This window comes from Halichoerus grypus, chromosome 10 (genome assembly GCF_964656455.1).
Source record: "Halichoerus grypus chromosome 10, mHalGry1.hap1.1, whole genome shotgun sequence".
In the NCBI taxonomy this organism is placed as follows: Eukaryota; Metazoa; Chordata; class Mammalia; order Carnivora; family Phocidae; genus Halichoerus; species Halichoerus grypus.
In genome coordinates this window covers 2,555,762-2,580,548 of record NC_135721.1, presented here as the reverse complement: position 1 = coordinate 2,580,548, position 24,787 = coordinate 2,555,762, and the positions used below count along the sequence as shown (strand labels likewise).

General features: G+C 45.2%; 1 long non-coding RNA gene across 1 annotated transcript; it reads right to left on the bottom strand.

Moving 5' to 3' along the window:
• Positions 1 to 429: 429 nt before the first annotated feature.
• LOC144379189 (uncharacterized) lies at positions 430 to 9,197 on the bottom strand. Its single transcript, XR_013441569.1, has 3 exons — positions 9,081 to 9,197; positions 4,498 to 5,060; positions 430 to 1,629 (listed from the first exon to the last, which is right to left on the bottom strand). It is a non-coding gene; the product is annotated as an uncharacterized LOC144379189 (long non-coding RNA).
• Positions 9,198 to 24,787: the final 15,590 nt, after the last annotated feature.

Genomic DNA, 24,787 nt, shown 5'->3' with positions numbered 1-24,787 from the left:
AAAGCTTTTTTTAAAAAAGACTAGTTTGACTTAGAATGTATGAAAACGGGATTATAAACTATTATAATTCTTTGAAGGTTTTGAAAATGGGCCCATACGGCACATAAAATCTGGCTGTTTTCAAAAAGCAAACCAGAAGAGACTCTTAACTCTAGGGAACAAACTGAGGTTTGCTGGAGGGGAGGGGATGGGGGTAATGGGGTAACTGGGTGATGGGTATTAAGGAGGGCACGTGATGTAATGAGCACTGAGTGTTCTATGCAACTGATTAATCAATGACCTCTACCTCCGAAACTAATAATACGCTATATGTTAACTAACATGAATTTAAATTAAATAAATATATAAATAAAATAAAAATGAGTTATGCTCCAGAAAAAAAAAAAAGCAATAGGAGTTTCAGAACAATCTAGGAAGTTGACATTTGAGTTAAATAAAAATAAACTTTAATGCAGACCAGCTTCTAAAACATTTTTAAGATCAGTAAAAATACAAGAACATGACACTATTGAGCCTACTGTCAATGGCTGTAATTACTTTAACAATAATTATAACAGTAAATACGTTGAAGTTCTTAACATGACAAAGTCCACTACCTGTAAGATGAGGACACTGAAGTCTCTACTCAGCACATTTCACCTTGTAGATAGCTCATGATTTTTTTTACCAAACTGTAAAGGTAAAGAGCCTACAGCTTCTTTAACTATGACTAGAATGTGGGCAGAATAGAGATAAAAGCTGTATGTGTACACAATAAAACTTAATCCCCAAATTTTTCAAATGTCTGTAACTGAATAGAGAGATTTGAAGGCATATGTCATTTGTTGACATTAAAGTCTTTGCTGAAGAAAACTTAAATCTTTGCACTTAATTGCATGGGTATTACCTTTGTCTTCATGAAAATAAGAAAATAAATTAGTACAATCTTTTTCCCACCTAACTTGAATATTTTTTCTTTTCATTTTGAACTGATCATTCAGAAAGTAAAACTATTTTCATCCTTAGAACATCTTATGGCAGTTCTAGATACCCCTTTGTGAGAGCCAAGCCATATAAAAATGCAATGATAGGGGCGCCTGAGTGGCTCAGTCGGTTAAGCATCTGATTCCTGATTTTGGCTCAGGTCGTGATCTCAGGATTGTGAGGTCCAGCCCTGTGTTGGGTTCTGCACTGGGCACGGAGCCTGCTTAAGATTCTCTCTCCCTCTGCCCCTCCCCACCCTCTCTTAAAAAAAAAAAAAAAATTAAAAATTCAACAATACCTTCCTATACATATTCCAAGAAAAACAAATGAGCGGAATATGTGCACAGGTTTTTTCCAAATTCCTCTGGTTTTTTGAATGATCTTTGTGAGGCTTAATTATAAAGAACTACATTTCATTCTTTTAAATGTTTACTAAAAAGAAATACCACCAAGAAAAGGAATTAGAACACTATGCAATCCATTGGAAAACCCTCATCTTTAGCTTTTGAGAAGACACAGTGCATGGGCTTATTTCACCCCAGATGCTATTTCCTTGCTGTTAAAATGTCCGTATGCGAGATGGAAGCACCATGATTGAAGGAAAACTGACGTCAAGTAGATATAAAGGTGATTTTTTTAGTTTATTGGTTTCCACTCCAAGGCCATCTGAAAGACATAAAGCAGGTTAAAAGAGAACTTCCCAAGACTACTCTGGCCACATTTTATTCCCAGATCCCAAGAGCTGATATTCCTGTTAGAGTCTAGATCCTGGGTGTTTTTCTAGACAGCAACCGGTGGCATGTTGAGAATCTGCAGCATTGCATGAAAGCTAATCACAGAACATTGAAACAACAGTTTGCTCCCACGCAGGTACTGATACAGAAACAACCTTGAAAACTTATTTTGAAATTATTTCAGTAACTATTTTATATCTCATTAGTTCAGTGGTTGATCTAAAGAACCCCCTTCCTGAAATGCAAATCAAAACCACAATGAGACATCACCTCACACCTGTCAGAATGACTAAAATAAAAAACACAGGAAACAAGTGTCAGTGAGGATGCAGAGAAAAAGGAACCCTCGTGCCCTGTTGGTGGGAATGCAAACTGGTGCAGCCACCATGGAAAACAGTATGGAGGTACCTCGAAAAGTTAAAGTAGAGCTACCCTATGACCCAGTAGTAACAATTGCACTAGGTATTTACCCAAAGAATACAAAAACACTAATTCAAAGGGATACATGCATCCCTATATTTATAGCAGCATTACCTACAATAGCCAAGATATGGAAGCAGCCCAAGCGTCCGTCGATAGATGAATGAATAAAGATGTGTTGTATATATACATATGCAATGGAATATTATTCATCCATAAAAAAGAATGAAATCTTGTCATTTGCAACAACATAGATGGAATTAGACGGTTTTATGCTAAGTGAAATAAGCCAGAGAAAGACAAATACCCTAAGATTTTGCTCATATGTGGAATTTAAGAAACAAAACAAACGAACAAAGGGGGAGAAAAAGAGACAAGCCAAAAAACAGACTCTTAACTATAGAGACCAAACTGATGGTTACCAGAGGGGAGGTGGGTGGGAGGATGGGGGAAATTAGGTGATGGGGACTGAGAGTACACTCATCATGATGAGCACTGAGTATGGAAGGGCTGAATCACTGTACTGTATACCTGAAACTGATATAACACTATATGCTAACTACACTGTAATTAAGATTAAAAACAAAATAAAATATAGAATAAAATAAAATAATATAAAGATGACCCTTTGTCCATCTTCTCCCTTTCCAACCTCAGCCCCCATCTTCAAATGTGCTAAGATGCCATGACATTGCTTAGGTCTGCATTTTTTGTTTGATTTTAATACTTAATAACTCTCTGAAGGGAATTAAGCAATCCATCCCCCCGGGCACCCAGACATCCCTCAAACTGCACCCCAAATGTGAAGATCATCCGGATGTGATATTTTACGGGAAGCAGTATTCATGTATCTGTTAAAATTAAATGAGTCTATATTACACCAGGATAGTACTAGGACTTTCAGAGAGCTTAATTTCATTTGATTCATACAATAATTCTGTACTAAGGCAGGTTGAGTATTATAGTGGATTTAGAACTAATTTTTTTAAGGAAGATCAAGTCCTGCCCCTGCCACCTAAAGCTACAGTCACACGTGACTTGGGACCAGCCTCCAAACCCCCATGATGACCGTGAAACAATGCCTGCTGTAACCTCTGCCATCTCGAGATTTTCTCACAGCTCTAACATTCTCATTTTACAGAAAACAAGTGATGCTCAGAAAGGACAAGTAGATGTTCAAGACCATATGGTCAACAAAGGTGGCACGTGGACTGGGCCCACAGTTCTCACCCCCAATCCATCCTCTTCACACGATGACACACACCAGGACACTGGGACAGAAGCATCTGGCTAAAAGGAGCAGGAAATGCCATCCTAAAGTTATTTTTCAAGCACCAAAATATGTACTAAGCATGGAGCTAGATCAGAATCGATGGGCTCTCCACCAGAAACTTATTAGTTAACCAAAAAAGCTATGGTGGTTTCCATGTGATTACAGTTTTCTCCTTACGGTGTCATAAATGCTCAGGGCATGTCCAACAAGAAATCAAGAAGCCATCATTACAGTGAAATGATAGCTTTCCTTTCTCCGTCCACAAGCCAACTCTATATAACTAATTAACAACAGTGAAGACCTTGATGATCCTAAAATCCTTGTTTCCATTTTTGTTCTGGCAGGCAAGAAGTTCAGTTAACCATAAGAGTCAAATACACTAATAATCGTAGCAGAGAATCTGCTTGTCTTCTCTCATTTAATAACAACAACCAAAATGAAATAACAGTAATAACTAACATGTTTTAGTGCCTTCCATGTGTCCAGCACTGTCCTAAGCACTTTATAATAAACATTATTGCTTTAAATTATCCCAACAACCTATGAATTAGGTATGATTATTAGCCCCAATTTATGGATGAGTAAACGGAGGCACGACATAGTTCACACACTTAATGGAGAAGCTAAACTTGTATAATCTGACTTGAGAGTCCATTCTCTTAATCACCAAAAATGTACGTTTCCATGGGTTCTACTGTCAATTTCTAACATATAAGGCATATGTGTGTGTGTGTGTGCGTGTGCGTGTGTGCATGTGTGTGTGTGATGTATATGTGCTTGGATGTATATTATAATATGTATAATTATAAGATACCTTAATTCACTTTTAAATAGGAAAAATTAATCATAGATCACTATTTAAATATATGCCATTTTCAGGGCAGATGAGTCACTCTGGAATACCAGATACAGACTGATATTGTAAGAAATGAAAGTCTGAGTCAGGTGGCAATATACATTATGTCTCACTAATCACTTCCCTCTCCTTCCAGCTTTACATTCAGGGAACAGAAGAAGGAATTCCAGATTAATTTAGTCTTAGTCATTCTTTTTTAATTTTGGCCACCAAAATATGAAATGCACAATTTTAATATTGTACTAGCATACCTCTTCTGTATAATGTGAAAAGAATGTCTAATTTTATTTTCATTTGCTTTATGATCCTTTCTAGCTTCTGACTGTTGTTCTTTACAACCTGGTATTTTGTTTTCATGGTATTTGTTGTTTAGTTTTTTCTCGCTGGGTCATCTCTTTTTGTCCCACTGATGGGTGTTCAAATGATTCGTGTTTGTCAGGTATCTGTTCTTGGGATGGTTGTCCCAAGGATGGCTGTTCAAATGATTCTTGTTTGTCAGGTATCTGTTCTTGGGATGGTTGTCCCAAAGATGGCTTTTCAAATGATTCTTGTTCGTCAAGTATCTGTTCTTGGGATGGTTGTCCCAAAGATGGCTGTTCAAATGATTCTTGTTCGTCAGGTATCCGTTCTTGAGATGGTGGTCCCCAAGATGGCTCTTTGAGCAATTCTTGTTCCTCAGGTTGTTCTTCTGATTGTGTCGATGATTCTTGTGATTGTTGTCCCATTGGTGGTTCTCTTTGGTCTTCTATTTTTACTGGGGTTTCTAGTAGTATAGGTGTGTTTTTTTCCTCTAGAATGTCATATGGTTCTTTTTCTTGTTTTCAGTAAACAAAATAAAACAAAATCACCAATAAACATAGTAGCCATCTAAACCAAGTGAAATAAATCATAAAATGACAAACATTGCTACTATATCATTGATTTCATATTGATAGAATTATTGAAATAATTCTCACACAGTATATTACACTTACAATGTGCTTTACATACATTATCACTTTTACTCTCACTTGGAAATAAGATCTTAAACAAGCATAAAATAGGTAGAATGTAATAGTATCAAAGAAGCTTAAGAAAAGCAAGTATAAATGATGTTACCAAATATTAAATAGGATGTATTTGTTAGTTCTTTAAAAATTGAAAAACCATAGCAAGGCTCTTGCTTTTTCTATAGGTCACTGAGGTTAAAAAAAAAAAGGCACTTTTAGTAAGATCAAAAAGAAAGAATCAGAGTGCAGACAGATGAATGGATAAAGAAGATGTGGTATATATATAGTGGAATATTATGCAGCCATCAAAAGGAATGAGATCTTGCCATTTGCAACGATGTGGATGGAACTGGAGGGTATTATGCTGAGCGAAATAAGTCAAACAGAGAAAGACATGTATCATATGACCTCACTGATAGGAGGAATTCTTAATCTCAGGAAACAAACTGAGGGTTGCTGGAGTGGGGGGTGGGGTGGGAGGGTAGGGGTGACTGGGTGATGGACACTGGGGAGGGTATGTGTTCTGGTAAGCGCTGTGAATTGTGCAAGACTGTTGAATCTCAGATCTGTACCTCTGAAACAAATAATGCAATATATGTTAAGAAAGAAAAAAAGAAGAAGAAGAATGTAGCAGGAGGGGAAGAATGAAGGGGGGGAAATCGGAGGGGGAGAAGAACCATGAGAGACGATGGACTCTGAAAAACAAACTGAGGGTTCTAGAGGGGAGGGGGTTGGGAGGATGGGTTAGCCTGGTGATGGGTATTGAGGAGGGCACGTTCTGCATGGAGCACTGGGTGTTATGCACAAACAATGAATCATGGAACACTATATCTAAAACTAATGATGTAATGTATGGGGATTAACATAACAATAAAAAAATTAAAAAAAAAAAGAAAGAAAGAAAGAAAGAAAGAATCAGAGTGCAGAAGAATCCAGAGCCACTGTCTTTCTCCAGAAGAGGCACCAACACATGAAAACAACCTATAGAAGCAGAAAGATTACGAGGTACTTATTAACCTATCACTTGCCAAACCACACTTGTCAATGATGACACCATCTATTCCTGTAGGGATACAGGCCATTGGGCTTAGGGGATCAAAGGCTGCTCCTGGAAACTGAAAAGAGAACTATCTGAAATTAACTGTGGAAGAACATCTTCAGTGAGTGGCCTCACAGAACCTCAGAGAAGCCAGGTCTCTTCGCTGATGTGCTTACCTGCTGCCTTCCCTCAAAACCTGTTCTTTCTTTCCTTTGCAGAAGCAAGACCTAGACTCCAATCCAGAGCCCCAACTGCGACTTCATCCTTGCCCCTCATATCCAGCCTGTGGCCAAATCTGGTCAATCTGGTCAACTCCACGAATCTTCCTGCAAAGCCCATTCTCTTTCTAGTAGTAGCCCACACCCACGCCAGGCCTCTGTCACCTCAGGGAGCACTGTCCCCTCTCCGCGGCCCACACTCGCTCCAGGCCTCTGTCACCTCAGGGAGCGCTGTCCCTTCTCCGCGGCCCACACTCGCTCCAGGCCTCTGTCACCTCAGGGAGCGCTGTCCCTTCTCCGCGGCCCACACTCGCTCCAGGCCTCTGTCACCTCAGGGAGCGCTGTCCCTTCTCCGCGGCCCACGCCCGCTCCAGGCCTCTGTCACCTCAGGGAGCGCTGTCCCCTCTCCGCGGCCCACACTCGCTCCAGGCCTCTGTCACCTCAGGGAGCGCTGTCCCCTCTCCGCGGCCCACGCCCGCTCCAGCCTCTGTCACCTCAGGGAGCGCTGTCCCCTCTCCGCGGCCCACACTCGCTCCAGGCCTCTGTCACCTCAGGGAGCGCTGTCCCCTCTCCGCGGCCCACGCCCGCTCCAGCCTCTGTCACCTCAGGGAGCGCTGTCCCTTCTCCGCGGCCCACACTCGCTCCAGGCCTCTGTCACCTCAGGGAGCGCTGTCCCTTCTCCGCGGCCCACACTCGCTCCAGGCCTCTGTCACCTCAGGGAGCGCTGTCCCTTCTCCGCGGCCCACGCCCGCTCCAGGCCTCTGTCACCTCAGGGAGCGCTGTCCCCTCTCCGCGGCCCACGCCCGCTCCAGCCTCTGTCACCTCAGGGAGCGCTGTCCCCTCTCCGCGGCCCACACTCGCTCCAGGCCTCTGTCACCTCAGGGAGCGCTGTCCCCTCTCTGCGGCCCACGCCCGCTCCAGGCCTCTGTCACCTCAGGGAGCGCTGTCCCCTCTCCGCGGCCCACGCCCGCTCCAGCCTCTGTCACCTCAGGGAGCGCTGTCCCTTCTCTGCGGCCCACACTCGCTCCAGGCCTCTGTCACCTCAGGGAGCGCTGTCCCCTCTCCGCGGCCCACACTCGCTCCAGGCCCCTGTCACCTCAGGGAGCGCTGTCCCTTCTCCGCGGCCCACGCCCGCTCCAGCCTCTGTCACCTCAGGGAGCGCTGTCCCCTGTCCGCGGCCCACACTCGCTCCAGGCCTCTGTCACCTCAGGAAACCCTGTCCCTTCTCCGCGGCCCACGCCCGCTCCAGCCTCTGTCACCTCAGGGAGCGCTGTCCCTTCTCCGCGGCCCACAACCGCTCCAGCCTCTGTCACCTCAGGGAGCGCTGTCCCCTCTCCGCGGCCCACACTCGCTCCAGGCCTCTGTCACCTCAGGGAACCCTGTCCCTTCTCCGCGGCCCACGCCCGCTCCAGCCTCTGTCACCTCAGGGAACCCTGTCCCTTCTCCGCGGCCCACGCCCGCTCCAGCCTCTGTCACCTCAGGGAGCGCTGTCCCTTCTCCGCGGCCCACAACCGCTCCAGCCTCTGTCACCTCAGGGAGCGCTGTCCCCTCTCCGCGGCCCACACTCGCTCCAGGCCTCTGTCACCTCAGGGAGCGCTGTCCCTTCTCCGCGGCCCACGCCCGCTCCAGCCTCTGTCACCTCAGGGAGCGCTGTCCCTTCTCCGCGGCCCACAACCGCTCCAGCCTCTGTCACCTCAGGGAGCGCTGTCCCCTCTCCGCGGCCCACGCCCGCTCCAGCCTCTGTCACCTCAGGGAGCGCTGTCCCTTCTCCGCGGCCCACGCCCGCTCCAGGCCTCTGTCACCTCAGGGAGCGCTGTCCCCTCTCCGCGGCCCACGCTCGCTCCAGGCCTCTGTCACCTCAGGGAGCGCTGTCCCCTCTCCGCGGCCCACGCTCGCTCCAGCCTCTGTCACCTCAGGGAGCGCTGTCCCCTCTCCGCGGCCCACACTCGCTCCAGGCCTTTGTCACCTCAGGGAGCGCTGTCCCTTCTCCGCGGCCCACACTCGCTCCAGGCCTCTGTCACCTCAGGGAGCGTTGTCCCCTCTCCGCGGCCCACGCCCGCTCCAGGCCTCTGTCACCTCAGGGAGGGCTGTCCCCTCTCCGCGGCCCACGCCCGCTCCAGGCCTCGTCCCTCACAGAATGTTGTGAGGAAGGTAATGCTCTCACCTTCCCCTTCCCTCCTGCTGTCAAAGTCATTGTCTTCAACACAAAGTTGATCCTATCGCACCCCTGCTCTGACACAGCGACAGGATAAAGCCCAAACCGTCAGAACGACACAGAAGGTTGCAGCACGGACGGCCAGGGGACCCCCAGGGCCGCACCCCCCTACCCCTCCCGAGGGCAGAGCCCCCAGAGACCCTTCCTGCCGCCCGCCTGCACACGGGGCCACACTCCTGCTCTGGCCCCAGGGCCCGCCGCTCTGCGCTGAAGAGGCTAGGGTCTGAGGTAACCTCCTCCTGCTGCTAATGGAATGCCCTGTGGGGAAGGGGGCGCCATGGCAAAATCCAGGACCCCGCGGCCCGGCTGGGAGGAGAGACACCCAGCGGGGCCTCCGCCCCCGGCAGGCCCTGAGGGACCCAGAAAGACTCACTCTGTGCAAAGTCCCGGAGAGCAGGCGATGCTGGGCCCGGCCCATTCGGCCGTCAGAGGACCTTAAACCGCCTCTGAGCTGCACTTCCGCCGCCCTGTCCCACCAGGCCCGCCAGCCACTTCCCGTGGGCGGGACGGAAACCACGGGCGGCCGGTGCTGTGCGCATGGGCACGCGCGCAGCCCTTCTCCGCAGCGCCTCCTGGCGGATCCCTACCGAGCCGCACACGCCCCTGAGCGACCCTCTGTTTACTGCACCATCTACACAGCCCTGCAGCCTCTCTCCTGGGCCCGACAGGCGCGCTCCAACACATCCACACACGCTCCATCATGCGCGCCCCTGCGCCCCCTCCCACCGCGAGCGAGCTGCGGGCGGAGAGCAAGGCCGAGCCTCCTCACGCATGCGCGGGGCGCTCAGCCAGGCACCCGCCCGGACCCGCAGGTCCGCACTGCTTCCCTCTGTGTTCGCGCGAGGCCCACCTCCCTCTTTAAGAATAATATAGCACAAGTCGCCTTCCCTTTCTGGGTTCCAGTTATTCTTTCTTTTTTTTTTTTTCCCGGTTATTTCTTTCTTAAAACACAGGGTAAAAGTATGAATCTTTAAAAAGTAGGATTATAGTGGTGAGTGAACGAAAGCAGGCAGTGAGCTGTAAACATTGATCATGATCAACTCGTGATCACATACGAGTTTAAACAGCAAAGCGGGAACTAGGTAGTGCCACCAGGTCACCTGACCGTGTGCCAGTGACAGGGGGAGGCAGTGAGAGCCAGCACGGCTGAAGCCGCCCTTCGCAAACCTCGGGAGGCGTTCAGGCCGGGGACCCACTCGGCAGCATGGGCCCTCCTGCGCGCTCCCTCCTGCAGGTGGGCGTGATCCCTGCTCACAGTCCGCCTGCCCCCACACGCGGGCAGGGCTGGTCCCTCAGCCTCGTGTCTCCAGCGCCCAGCTCAGCCCGACACACGGAAGGTACTCAGAAAATGTAAGGATACGGCCATAAAGAATGAATGAACCAGCTGTCCCCAGTCCTACACATAAAGCTTTCTTAAACACATAGAAAATTAGAATGTGCAAGATTAAAAACAGAATTAAGATATTAAAGCACGTTTACCCCCCTCACTGAAATGGACAGATCGTCTAAGCAAAAGATCAACAAGGAAATAAAGACTTTAAATGACACACTGGACCAAATGGACTTCACAGACATATTCAGAACATTCCATCCCAAAGCAACGGAATACACATTCTTCTCTAGTGCCCATGGAACATTCTCCAGAATAGATCACATCCTAGGTCACAAAGCAGGTCTCAACCGGTACCAGAAGATTGGGATCATCCCCTGCATATTTTCAGACCACAATGCTTTGAAACTAGAACTCAATCACAATAGGAAAGTTGGAAAGAACTCAAATACATGGAGGCTAAAGAGCATCCTACTGAAGAATGAATGGGTCAACCAGGAAATTAAAGAAGAATTTAAAAAATTCATGGAAATAAATGAAAATGAAAACACAACTGTTCAAAATCTTGGGATGCAGCAAAGGCAGTCCTGAGAGGAAAGTATATAGCAATACAAGCCTTTCTCAAGAAACAGGAAAGGTCTCAAGTACACAACCTAACCCTACACCTAAAGGAGCTGGAGAAAGAACAGCAAATAAAGCCTAAACCCAGCAGGAGAAGAGAAATAATAAAGATCAGAGCAGAAATCAATGAAATAGAAACCAAAAGAACAGTAGAACAGATCAACGAAACTAGGAGCTGGTTCTTTGAAAGAATTAACAAGATTGATAAGCCCCTGGCCAGACTTATCAAAAAGAAAAGAGAAATGACCCAAATCAACAAAATCATGAATGAAAGAGGAGAGATCACAACCAACACCAAAGAAATACAATCAATTAAAAGAACATATTATGAGCAACCATATGCCAGCAAATTAGATAATCTGGAAGAAATGGATGCATTCCTAGAGATGTATCAACTACCCAAACTGAACCAGGAAGAAATAGAAAACCTGAACAGACCTATAACCACTAAGGAAATTGAAGCAGTAATCAGAAATCTCCCAAAACACAAAAGCCCAGGGCCAGATGGCTTCCCAGGGAAATTCTACTAAACATTTAAAGAAGAATTAATACCTATTCTTCTGAAACTGAAATGGAAGGAAAGCTTCCAAACTCGTTTTATGAGGCCACCATTACCTTGATCCCCAAACCAGACAAAGACCCCATCAAAAAGGAGATTACATCCCAATATCCTTGATGAACATGGATGCAAACATTCTCACCAAAATACTAGCCAATAGGATACAACAGTACATTAAAAGGATTATTCACCATGACCAAGTGGGCTTTATCCCTGGGCTGCAAGGTTGGTTCAACATCCGCAAATCAATCAATGTGATACAATACATTAATCAAAGAAAGAACAAGAACCATATGATCCTCTCAATAGATGAAGAAAAAGCATTTGACAAAGTACAGCATCCTTTCTTGATCAAAACTCTTCAGAGTATAGGGATAGAGGGTACATACCTCAATATCATAAAAGCCATCTGTGAAAAACCCACAGCGAGTATCATTCTCAATGGGGAAAAACTGAGAGTTTTCCCCCTGAGGTCAGGAATGCGGCAGGGATGTCCACTATCACCACTGCTATTCAACATAGTATTAGATGTCCCAGCCACAGCACTCAGACAACAAAAAAATAACAGGCATCTGAATCAGCAAAGAAGTCAAACTCTCACTCTTTGCAGATGATATGATACTTTATGTGGAAAACCCAAAAGACTCCACCCCAAAACTGCTAGAACTCATACAGGAATTCAGTAAAGTGGCAGGATATAAAATCAATGCACAGAAATCAGTGGCATTCCTATCCACCAACAACAAGACAGAAGAAAGAGAAATTAAGGAGTCGATCCCATTTACAATTGCACCCAAAACCATAAGATACCTAGGAATAAATCTAACCAAAGAGGCAAAGAATCTGTACTCAGAAAACTATAAAACACTCATGAAAGAAATTGAGGAAGACACAAAGAAATGGAAAAACGCTGCATGCTCATGGATTGGAAGAACAAATATTGTGAAGATGTCAATGCTACCTAGAGCAATCTACATATTCAATGCAATCCCTATCAAAATACCATCCACTTTTTTCAAAGAAATGGAACAAATAATCCTAAAATTTGTATGGAACCAGAAAAGACCCCGAATAGCCAGAGGAATGCTGAAAAAGAAAAGCAAAGCTGGCGGCATCACGATTCCGGACTTCCAGCTCTATTACAAAGCTGTCATCATCAAGACAGTATGGTACTGGCATAAAAACAGACACATAGCTCAATGGAACAGAATAGAGAGCCCAGAAATGGACCCTCAACTCTATGGTCAACTCATCTTTGACAAAGCAGGAAAGAATGTCTAATGGAAAAAAGACAGTCTCTTCAACAAATGGTGTTGGGAAAATTGGACAGCCACATGCAGAAGAATGAAACTGGACCATTTCCTTACACCACACACAAAGATAGACTCAAAATGGTTGAAAGACCTAAATGTGAGACAGGAGTCCATCAAAATTCTAAAGGAGAACACGGGCAGCAACCTCTTTGACCTCAGCCGCAGCAACTTCTTCCTAGAAACATCGCCAAAGGCAAGGGAAGCAAGGGCAAAAATGAACTATTGGGACTTCATCAAGATAAAAAGCTTTTGCACAGCAAAAGAAACAGTCAACAAAACCAAAAGACAACCAACAGAATGGGAGAAGATATTTGCAAATGACATATCAGATAAAGGGCTAGTATCCAAAATCTACAAAGAACTTATCAAACTCAACACCCAAAGAACAAATGATCCAATCAAGAAATGGGCAGAAGAATTTGCGACGATGTGGATGGAACTGGAGGGTGTTATGCTGAGCGAAATAAGTCAATCAGAGAAAGACATGTATCATATGACCTCACTGATATGAGGAATTCTTAATCTCAGGAAACAAACTGAGGGTTGCTGGAGTGGGGGGTGGGGTGGGAGGGATGGGGTGGCTGGGTGATAGACATTAGGGAGGGTATGTGCTATGGTGAGTGCTGTGAATTGTGCAAGACTGTTGAATCACAGATCTGTACCTCTGAAACAATGCAATATATGTTAAGAAAAAAAGAAGAAGAAGAATGTAGCAGGAGGGGAAGAATGAAGGGGGGGAAATCAGAGGGGGAGACGAACCATGAGAGACGATGGACTCTGAAAAACAAACTGAGGGTTCTAGAGGGGAGGGGGGTGGGAGGATGGGTTAGCCTGGTGATGGGTATTAAAGAGGGCATGTTCTGCATGGAGCACTGGGTGTTATGCACAAACAATGAATCATGGAACACTACATCAAAAACTGATGATGTAATCTATGGTGATTAACATAACAATTAAAAAATTTTTTTTAAAAATTGAAACTGAATGGTAAAAAAAAAAAAAGAAAGAAAGAAATGGGTAGAAGACATGAATAGACATTTTTCCAAAGAAGACATCCAAATGGCCAACAGACCCATGAAAAAGTGCTCAACATCACTCGGCATCAGGGAAATCCAAATCAAAACCTCAATGAGATACCACCTCACACCAGTCAGAAGGGCTAAAATTAACAAGTCAGGAAACAACAGAGGTTGGCGGGGATGTGGAGAAAGGGGAACCCTCCTACACTGTTGGTGGGAATGCAAGCTGGTGCAGCCACTCTGGAAAACAGTATGGAGGGTCCTCAAAAAGTTGAAAATAGAGCTACCATATGACCCAGTAATCGCACTACTGCATATTTACCCCAAAGATACAAATGTAGGGATCCAAAGGGGCACATGCACCCTGATGTTTATAGCAGCAATATCCACAATAGCCAAACTATGGAAAGAGCCAAGATGTCCATCGACAGATGAATGGATAAAGAGATGTGGTGTATATATATACAATGGAATATTATGCAGCCATCAAAAGGAATAAAATCTTGCCATTTGCAATGACGTCAACGGAACTGGAGAGTGTTATGCTGAGCAAAATAAGTCAATCATAGAAAGACATGTATCATATGACCTCACTGATATGAGGAATTCTTAATCTCAGGAAACAAACTGAGGGTTGCTGGAGTGGTGGGGGGTGGGAGGGATGGGGTGGCTGGGTGATGGACATTGGGGAGGGTATGTATTATGGTGCGCCCTCTGAATTGTGTAAGACTGTTGAATCACAGACCTGTACCTCTGAAACAAATAATACATTATATGTTTAAAAAAAAAGAAGAAGAAGAAGAAGAAGATAGCAGGAGGGGAAGAATGAAGGGGGGGAAATCGGAGAGGGAGAGGAACCATGAGAGACGATGGACTCTGAGAAACAGATTGAGGGTTCTAGAGGGGAGGGGGTGGGGGGATGGGTTAGCCTGGTGTTGGGTATTAAGCACTGGGTGGAGCACTGGGTGTTATATGCAAACAATGAATCATGGAACACTACATCAAAAACTAATGATGTAATGTATGGTGATTAACATAATATAATAATAAAAAAAGATATTAAAGCACGTTTATGTGAGTAATAGATTACCATGAAATGTAATATAAGTTTATGTTAAATATTAATAAAAAATAAAATAATGTGTTATATTATTATGCAATAAAACATATTTCCAAACTCCCTGAGCTCTCCTTGCCCTTTAAATGCAGTTGCCAACGAGATGCTGCTAGTCCCACACACACGTGCTCCATTTCCTATCAGAGCTGAGCCCATGACCCGGTGGACCTCTACATGGGGCTAAAAGTGCATCACTTGGGTGCACTCCTCTGTCTCAAGTCTCCTGTGTGAAATCTGTACTCCTTGTCACAACTTTCAGGAGCTTTAGTTTTTCTCTTCTCTGTTTTTTTTTTACAAAGTATTAGAAGGGTATGCCGTGAAATATTACAATAATTGCATAATGCCTGGACGGAACTGTGGGCTGACAGACAGCGCCACCACATGGTGGGTCTAAACCAGCACTTGTCATGCACTGAAAAACCTGGCCATCCAAAGTACAGCTTAGAGGGGTCCCTGCTTAGTGATGAGAGAGTCAGTCATCTGTTCAAAGCCACATAATACAAGTGGAAGGTGGCCAGTAGACAGAAGGGCCGGTGGGTGCCCGGTCGGGGTCGATATATAAAGTGACCTACTTGGGACCGTTTCAATGGGGAAACTCACAAATGGACAAAGTGAGCCCAGAACAGCATCTGCACGTGTCACACGTGCCCCACAAATGATCATCGATAATTCACTCTCTTACCAGGAAACGGAACCACTTTTTGATTCTTGCTGAGGTTCTTGAGAGATGCTAAGAAAGAGAGAAAAATCCAGATATTAATAAACTGACCAAAGGGTTTACATACCATGAGATTTAGAAGTAAGATCTACAGCTAAAGGAATTGCTGGAATATAACCAAGTGGACTAGTTTAGAGAGAATTTAGAGCCAGTTTCAGTAAAAGGATAATCATGCATCATGATACAGAAAGTCATGCCAACATTATGCAAATTGTAGTTTCTGAGATCACAGGGCAACTGGCAAAACTGTGATCTTATTTTTTTCCTCTAGAGAAAAGCACATTTTTCTGAAACTACTTCCTCATGCAGCTTCATGGAGGGAAGTCAGGGGCACATGGTGGCATTTCCTTCGCTCCACACAAGATTTAGTAGGTAACCGAGTCTCTCCGGTTACAACAGTAAACCATAAAATGCAGGTGCTGGGTGTACCCTACAAACAACCAGAAAATGTAAACCAGCTCAACTTACACAGCAGCTGCCTTTCAAAGACCCCAACAGTAAATAGCAATAAAAATAGAACATTCAGTCTAAAATGAAAAACACTAAAAGAAATGGATGACAACGTCAACACTTGCAAGACAGAACCCACTGATACACACAGTATGGCGTGAATAAATGCAGCGCAGCTTGTGTGGATCTGCCCCACTTCACGGCCTATCTGGCAATTTTGCTTTGACTTCAGGTATTCTGAGGTTTATGGGGTCTCTGTCAACTCATGAGCATCGCATGAAAATCTCGGTCCTATCATAGATATGTGCTTCTGAGTGTACCGATGTGCCCAAGTTCCCACTGGCATAATTAACACAGAAATACTTTTGCTAATAACCACTTCAGTGACCTTGAACTCAGGAGCCAAACAGCTAGACTGAAGCTGTTCTGAAGGCCTGACATTTTGGCAAGTGGGATGAAAAAAAGATGGACAAGAGCAGCTGGGGGAGCTGATGGCCACTGGAGGAAGAAATTCAAGAAGCTGCTACAAGATGTGATTGGAGAGATTACACTGCCAACGGCAGCAGCTGGAGAATCTGAAAACTGGGACAGAAGAGAATGAACGAGAACTCAGAGTTTCAAGAGCAGGCTGGTTGTGAGGACATCGTGGGAGGCCAAAGGCCGCCCAGAACCAGACTCCCCAGCAGCTGGAGGAGGTCAGGAAAACCCTGCCTCTGTCCACAGAGAGTTCCGTCAATTTAACTGCTTTAAAGTGTATGTGATTTGAACATGTTGTGAGAGCGGTAGTCAGCACTTGCCTGGAAACCTCATTTTCGTTGTCATTATTTCTATGACTGCCACAGTAGACGGCAGCCACTCGCTATAAATTAAGATGTCAGGCTCAAATTGGTGAAAATAAATCCCATGTTTTGGTTTAGGGTATAATTCGTTTGCAAAAAGTAAGAAGCCCAGTGTTAGATAGCATTTAATTTTTGTACTTTGTAACTATTACCTAGGCATCTGATTTCTCTGTGGGCTAGAATGTTTTTTAAATAAATCAGCAAAGACATTTTCCAAGTCCTTAGAGGGAATTACAAATTAAATCAAAAAGTAGTTTGAATTCACAACATCTCTGATAGTGGCTTGAAGGATTCCTCTCCCACTGGGAACCTAGAAAAACAGGGAACTAATGAGCAAGCCTGCAGTCAGTACAAGCTATTTTATTCTTAAAATAATTTTAATTTTCTGCATTCAAATGTGCTCATGATAGAAAATTTGGAACATAGAGAAAAGCCCCCTAAAATGGAAATAAATTTAAGTCACAGACCCACCACTTGCTGTTTTAAATTATAATCTACATGAAATCTGGCAGTAGAGAAGAAGAACTGGTCTGATTTTAGAGCCTTAGGATAAACTTCCAGATGCAGATTGCTGGTTCAGAGGTACCCAAGCTTCAAAGTGCCCTGCAGAAAAAATGACCCAAGTCATACTCTCCTGAGGACATAGTTTCCCAAGTGATGGTTGTTGGCTCTTCCACACGCTCGGAAGTGGGGACGGGTCCTCCTTGCTCCTCACTGCCATGTCCAAACCGTTAGTCCTTCCTCCTCCCTAAAACCCTTCACAGTTCGTGTCCTCAGACTCTACTTGCCACTTACCCTCCTTGGAGCGGCCCGCCCCTCTCTCCCTGACTCTCCCAGTCCTCAGTCCCTCTCTCAGAGCCCCTCTCAGAGCCCTTGGGGATCTCAGTAGCCACTCGAGACAAATCTTCCAGACTTGGTCTCTCAGCTCTGCCATCTCATCACATCCAGCAAGCCTGTTCTCCATCCTTCTCCCAAGACCACACCTTGGACCTCGTCACCACCAAGCAACATGATGACCCATGTCCACTGCCCTCTGTAATCCTGACAGAGTTCTAATACCCCCTTCACCTCACTTCGCCTGGAGTTAGCATCTTATATAACCATGGTGCACTATAAAAACTAAAATTAACAGTAAGACAATACTATTTAACTACAGGCTTTGTTTGGATTCCACCAGTTTTTCCATTAATATCCTTTTTCTGTTCCAGGACCCAATTCACCGTAGTGCCTTGCAGTCAGTGGTTGTGTCTCCTAGTGTCCTCCAAACTGTGACAGATTCTCAGGCTCTCCTCACTTCCCATTGCCAGGACACTTCTGAAGACTACTGGCTGGGTATTCTGTAGAACGTCCCTCAGGTTGGGTGTGGCTGATATCTTCTCATGAATGGAACGGAGTTGTGGATTTGGGGGAGCAACACTAGAGAGATGCAGTGTCCTTCCCACTGCATCCTACCAAGAGGTATATGAGATTGACATTACTTTATCACTGATGGTACTAACCTTGACCCCTTGAGTTCTCCACTATAAAACATTCCAACGTTTCCTTTTAAAGATTGAAAACCGATGATTTCATCCTTACCTTTTATTTTACACATAAAAAATAAGACCCAGATAGTAACGGTAGTAGAACTTCATCAGAAGAGAAATTGCAGAGGAGATGGGGTGGGAGGGATGGCTACTGGATCTTTAAGGTCCCTTCCTAGACTAAATTCCAATCATGTTATAAGCTGTTTATTCTTCTTTTCTTCATACTGATGAAAACATATCAGCATCTCATTTGAAAGGAATGACAACACATTCTGCTATCGGTATTATTCCTGTGAAATTTGCCAAGAAATTCAACAAAAGTATATGGTGAAAGCAGGTGAGAATGCCTTCCTGGACCGTTCAACGTGAGCAAGTGTTTCAACCTGAATATTTGCCTGGCGCACAACGACAGTAAAATGTCCACTGGAGGACCAGTCAAAATCAGGTGTGCAGAGATGGCTGGAAATTAAGGCAAGACACTGATGGAGGCGTGACACAGCAGCAGAGGGCCCCTCGGCCACGCGAAGAGATGCAGGTGTGTCTTCACAACAAGCAAACAGACCCGCAGAGCTCAGGGGAGTTCCAACGGAAGCCAGCACAGAATGAAGAATGGCTGTGGGTTTATCTACAGTTTAGAGCTCCCAATATACCTTCAGATTACTTTCCTCATTTAGCACAACAGTGCCATATGCTATCAACTCTGTAGATGAGGAAAATAATGTTAAAAGAATTTGAGTGACTTGCTTGGATGCCACAGATCCCAGGGGCAGGGTGGGTACTTGGCCCCCGAGCTCTCGGTCTAGCACACTTCCCTCCACACACATCGTTGATCAAACTATTAAGGTTCATTTGATTGCTCAGTACCTCCGATTAACACTTTGCTTCTCCTTATCAATTCCCAAATAGTTTTAATACAATTTATAAGTAATTACATATTAATGTTGTCTTATCAGTTTTAATGTATCCGATGACAGCTCCACAAGGCCATTTTGGAGGAGTGATGTCAATAAACGGGGAAAGCCTATACCGTTTCCATGGCTCTCAGGTAAGACAGCGGCCCCTTTTCCTGCACCCCTGCGTATAAGGCACATAGTCTCCCATCACTGAAGAGGAAAGCAGCCATATAAACTCAGCTTGTCTAGACACCAAGAAACAATTTTTATGAACTTGAAAGATCATTTAATCGAGCTAACATTATTAATCCTATGAAACTGGAGAGGGGCTTCATATTCAGGCAGACCTCATTTTATTGCAATTTGCTTTATTGCACTTTGCAGATACTGGGTTTGTTTTTTGGTTTTTGTTTTTTTTTTACAAATTGAAGGTTTGTGGCAACTCTGCATCGAGCATGTCTGTCAGCACCGCTGTTCCAACAGCATTTGCTCATGTTCGCATGTCACATTTTGGCAATTCTTGCAATATTTCAAACTTTTTCATTATTGTCATACGTGTTACAGTCATCTATGAGCAGTGATTGCCACTCACTGAAATCTCAGATGAGAGTATTTTTTAGCAATAAATTATTTCCTAATTAAAGTATGTACATTGATTTTTAAACATAATGCTATTACACACTTAACAGACTACAATATGGTATAAATGTAACTTTCCCGTACAGTAGAAAACCAAAACCTTCATCTGACTTTGCTTTACTGCAATATTTGCTTTACTGGAATATTAGCTCTATTGTGGTGCTCTGGAACCAAACCCACAGGATCTCCCAAGAATGACTGTAGATCAATTACTATCCTGGAACTGAGTTAGTCTGGCTAGCCCAAGAAAGAGAGAGATCTTAGCTTCTCAGAAATGACTTAGGTTTAGGAGTAAGGAAAGTATCTAAGGAGAAAAGTATAGTGAACACTTTTCTCTAGAATTACTTGGCTTGAGTTCTGTCTAAAGGCAAAGATTAGATTCAAAACTCGAACAACCCCCAGTGAACTAAAGTCAAGCCCTCGGGGTGGGCAGCATCACGAGGAATGGGCAGCTCCTCACATGCTCATCAGCTGAGGAGAGCGGATAGGAGCAGCTGAACCACACTCAGATTGCACAAATCCAGCCCAACTGGAACGGGAAGGGAGTGTCTGATGCCATGGCCCCTCTTACCCGTGAGCACTGGGGCCCCGGGACCGGTCCGAGCTGACACAGCCAGGAGACAGCAGTCTCCAGGACTACTTCTGGATGCTCAGCGCTCACTCTCCTCTGTACCAGGTTTAGTCTAAGCACCATTTTACACCTACCTAAAAGATCACAGAATATCACTAAACGAATTTGCCAAAGAAAATAAAACCTCTCAAATAACAGCACTTATAATGTACAGAATGGAGAGAAATGCCCACTGGCTAAGTTACTGCCGACCAAAGACCACACAGAAGCACTCAGACACCCTGATGGGTAGACAGGGAAACGCAAACCAGGGCCAGACACCAAGCCAACAGTAACCATCTGTTTTTCTCTCAGTCTTCCTTATCCTGGGTCAAATAAGATGTGTATTCAGTGCAGTCATTTTCTGCTTGGTTAACACCCTCCCCTACTGACCAGGGCTGGCCTCACACACCTTAGAGCTCAACTACTTCCTTCCCACACCTACTTAACCAGTAGTCAGCTTCTTCAAAGTAAAGGTGGCTTCCATGTACAAGGGAAGTTGGGACACCAACTTAGCTTCACACTACAGTGTAAGTAACTCATAACAGTTCCCCAGAGCAGAGGCTTTATATACTGGCCACCCGATAGGAAGAGAGAAAAGCAGGGAAGGACCCACTGAGGGGTGGGGAAACAGGGAAGGGGCCGTGAGGGCTGACATCCCTGAAACCCAATCACCAATCTGCTCGGGGTCACTCTGATGAGATTCATTAAAACAGCAGGGAATGAGCAGAAGCCTGGTTCAGGCAAGGAAGTCCCCTCACTTTACCCAAAGATAGGAAATGAGAGTTAAAAAAATAAACCATATTAATTAATTTGGCCAGAGCAGGCTGTTACCACAAGTCAAAAGAGGTGGTCAAAACAGACCACACTTAAGAAAAGCACACAAAATCATGAGGTGCTTTTGACCTAAAAAGGTGTTGATCAAAAAAGCTGGGTACGTGTTCTCTGCTCTTTATGAGGCCCGTCCTGCCTGCTGGACCCAAAGTCTCACCAACCATTAGTAGCTCTTTGAATGACAATCAGTAAGTTACAATTTTATTTTAATGATTCCCAAGTTTCCAGATTTACTAAAATCATAGGAAGAAAAAAAAGACATCTAATGAAGACTCCGAAGAGCCTGAGAGTCTGGCCTGGCCACGCTCCGCCTGGGGGCTGCCAAGCCTTCAGCACACGGAGGAGCGACAGGTGAGGACCCGTCGCACGGAGGCTGCAAAGGGAGGTTTCTGAGCCAGGCACCTGGGTGCTGGGCAGCATCATGCTTGTTCCCTGGCTTTGCCCCTAGAACTGGGAACCCTCTGAAGCAAAGTAAAAAGGTTGAAAATCACAGAGGGAAAAATACTGGTCTTTTCTTCTGATTCTTTTGTTCCTTCACTTCAAATATCCCTCTACTTCCCAATTCTCAAAAACAAGCAAAAATAACAGCAATGTGACATGGCCAAAAATTATTCCCAATAACATAAAACAAACAAACTTACTACTGCCTTGGATTAAACCTCAGGGACTTAAAATGGCCTCATGGCCCCAGAAAAACGAATCTCGCAAACGCGAACAAAATGTAAGAAGGCACAGCACTGGTCTGGAAACTCGGGTTACAGCTGGCCAGAACTCTGGGGCCTCGAGCACCTGCTTCTATGGAGGTCGACAGAACAGATGCCGCTAACAGCCACGAGCATTCGGTAGGAAAGGTGACATTTTTTAAGTGAGGTGTGAAATGGGCTCACTCCCTTCTCCCAAATCAGTCTTTGCACTGGGCCACAATCTCCGGTGGCCTCAGATTGGCTGATTAATTCCAACAGCCCTGTGGCCTGTACTTGAGTGAAAAAGTGCCCAGAGACCTCGAAGTGTGTCATTGAACCACAGATCCATGGAGTAGAGCCCAGAGATTACCTGGCCACTTGGAAACCAACCGGAGTTGTCATAAAATCACTCACAGCCACCTCATCAAGGCGACTCCATGCTGGCGTGAGGGGCAAACCCTCCGGCCCACCAGCGCGTGCAGGACCAGGCCCGTGGGAGGCACCAGCCCAGCCCGCGGCCAGCGCTGCGCCTCACCGACAATGGGGGGAGGGGAGGAGAGATGGATTTGCTTGAATTTCTGCTGTTTCTTCTGTCACCTGTGTCACCGAGGACAAGGCGGGTTGTCATTCTGTTCTCCTCTGGAAAATGAGGAGTGTCACCTAGCGAGGTTGTTGAAATGAAAATAAAAATCGAAAGGAAATGTCTATGGAGGTGTTCTGGAATCCATGTGTATTTTTAAAGTGCTGTTAAAGCAGATGGTTCAGTATATGTTTCCTATACTTAAGGCTCCATAAAAGCCTATAGCATTTAATGGGATTTTTTAAAGTGCTCCAGACCTCGAGTGCAGGGAAGGGCACAGGAGGGGCTGGGAGGGGCAGCCAGGTTAGGTGTTGCCCACTGAGATTTCTCTGGCGTGAATTGTCACCTGAAGAGCATCCTTCAGTTAAAAATAATAACGAATAGAGACGCCGTCGTTCAGACCCATACTCTACAACTGAATGGACACTCCGGCCGACTTACCCGTGGTGCCCAGCCAGTTTCCTTTGGCCACGAGGTGGCGATCGGGGGCCCTCATGTGCACCCCAAGCCAGGCAAAACCCACCTTCCAGTTGTACCCCTCAAGGGATGCACTTTATAAACCACCTCCTTTCTTCAAAACAAAACAAAACAATTCTCTCGTCATCTTGTTGGCATTTATCATACTGAATGATGATTTTCCTCTTAAGTTACCAAGAAGAGTCGAAAATCAAGAGGTACGCATTCCCCAACATTCACTGGAGATTCTATTTCCCCAACATCCAATAGAAATTGTTGTTGAAGGATGCCCGGGTGGCTCAGCCAGTTAAGTGTCTGCCTTTAGCTCAGGTCATGATCTCAGGGTCCTGGGATCAAGCCCTGCATCGGGCTCCCTGTTCATCAGGGAGCCTCCTTCTCCCTCTGCCTCTGCCACTCCCCCCACTCATGCTCGCTCTCTCTCTCTCTCTCTCAAATGAATAATTAAAATCTTTAAAAAAAAAAGAAATTGTTCAAAGATTCTGATTGTGGAGATATAAACAATTATAATGAAAATTTAAAATTGAAGCCCCAAACATAAGGTAGGATGGGTCCTCAGTCAGCCTGTGTCCCCCACTCCCAGTCCACAGACAGGAAATAATATAAAAGGTCAGCCACACAAAGAACCTCACTACTGTCTGGGAGCCTGAAAACCACCGCCCCTCCTTTAGCCCAGCCTCTCTGGTCCCCAGACGCCATCTCCCCTCTGCTCCTTGGTGGCTCTACCCAATAAGAACCCAGTGTTCTTCTTCACATAGAACCCTCAAGGCTCTTCTGACAGCTAGTTTATTTTAGCTGGGAACAACGCTAAGAGACATTAGCCGGTGAGACATGAGAGGGGACAGCCCGCCCACAGGACTAGGGAGTTTGGGCGCATCTCCTCCCTACGAGCCAGCAGAGCTCCCTTCAGCCTCTCCTGTGTAGACACCCCTCTATCTTTCTTCAAGGGGAACAATGCCCAGGTCCTCACACTCAGGTCCACAGAAGGAGCGGAGGCAACGAACAGAGCTAGGTAATCCCTGAGGTAATCTCAGAAGACACTATTATCTCATGGAACTGTAATCACCACCCTTTCAAGGGAAAAAGGCTGCAGGTGTTCTGTTTTGGGGACTAAATTACAACCAAAGAGCACAGTAGTTACTGATAAAGATCCGAGCCATGATTCAAGGCTACGGCATGAACCTCGGGGTCCTCTGCTCCTACCCATGGACACGAGACCTTCAGACCCCAGAAGACACGCCGTCCAAGTTCTGCTGCAACAGGAGAATTCAGAAATGGGAAATAACATGTGACCTTGGAAAGGATACCTACCCACTCTGTGCCTCAGCCCCCTCATCTGTAAAATATCCAACTTACATAATGAAAAGACAGTTCATATGTCCATAGGATTTTTATAATTTGCAAAGCATTTCCCAAGCTTTATGTCATTGAATACTGTAAAATGTCAGTTCCTACTCTTCGTGGCCAATATGTTACACCAGAAAGGCATATATATCAAACCTCTTTTAAAACTACAAATCTGGGGGTGCTTTTGGCTCAGGTCATGATCCCGGGGTCCTGGGATCAAGTCCCACATCAGGCTCCCTGCTCAGCGGGGAGTCTGCTTCTCCCTCTGCCTTTGCAGCTCTCTCGTGCTCGCTCTCTCTATGTGTCAAATAAATAAAATCTTTAAAAAATTTTTTAAATAAATAGAACTACAAATCTAAAAAATTATAAGTAAACAGTTATGAAAACAATTTAGGAAAGTATTTCTAATTTGGTGATGTTATTGTTACGGGGTTGGGGTGGGGGCCAGAAATGTATGGTGGGCAAGAAGTAAGACCTTTTGTCTATTGAATGTTCTCTGCATATTTTAACTATATTTCAAGAGACAAG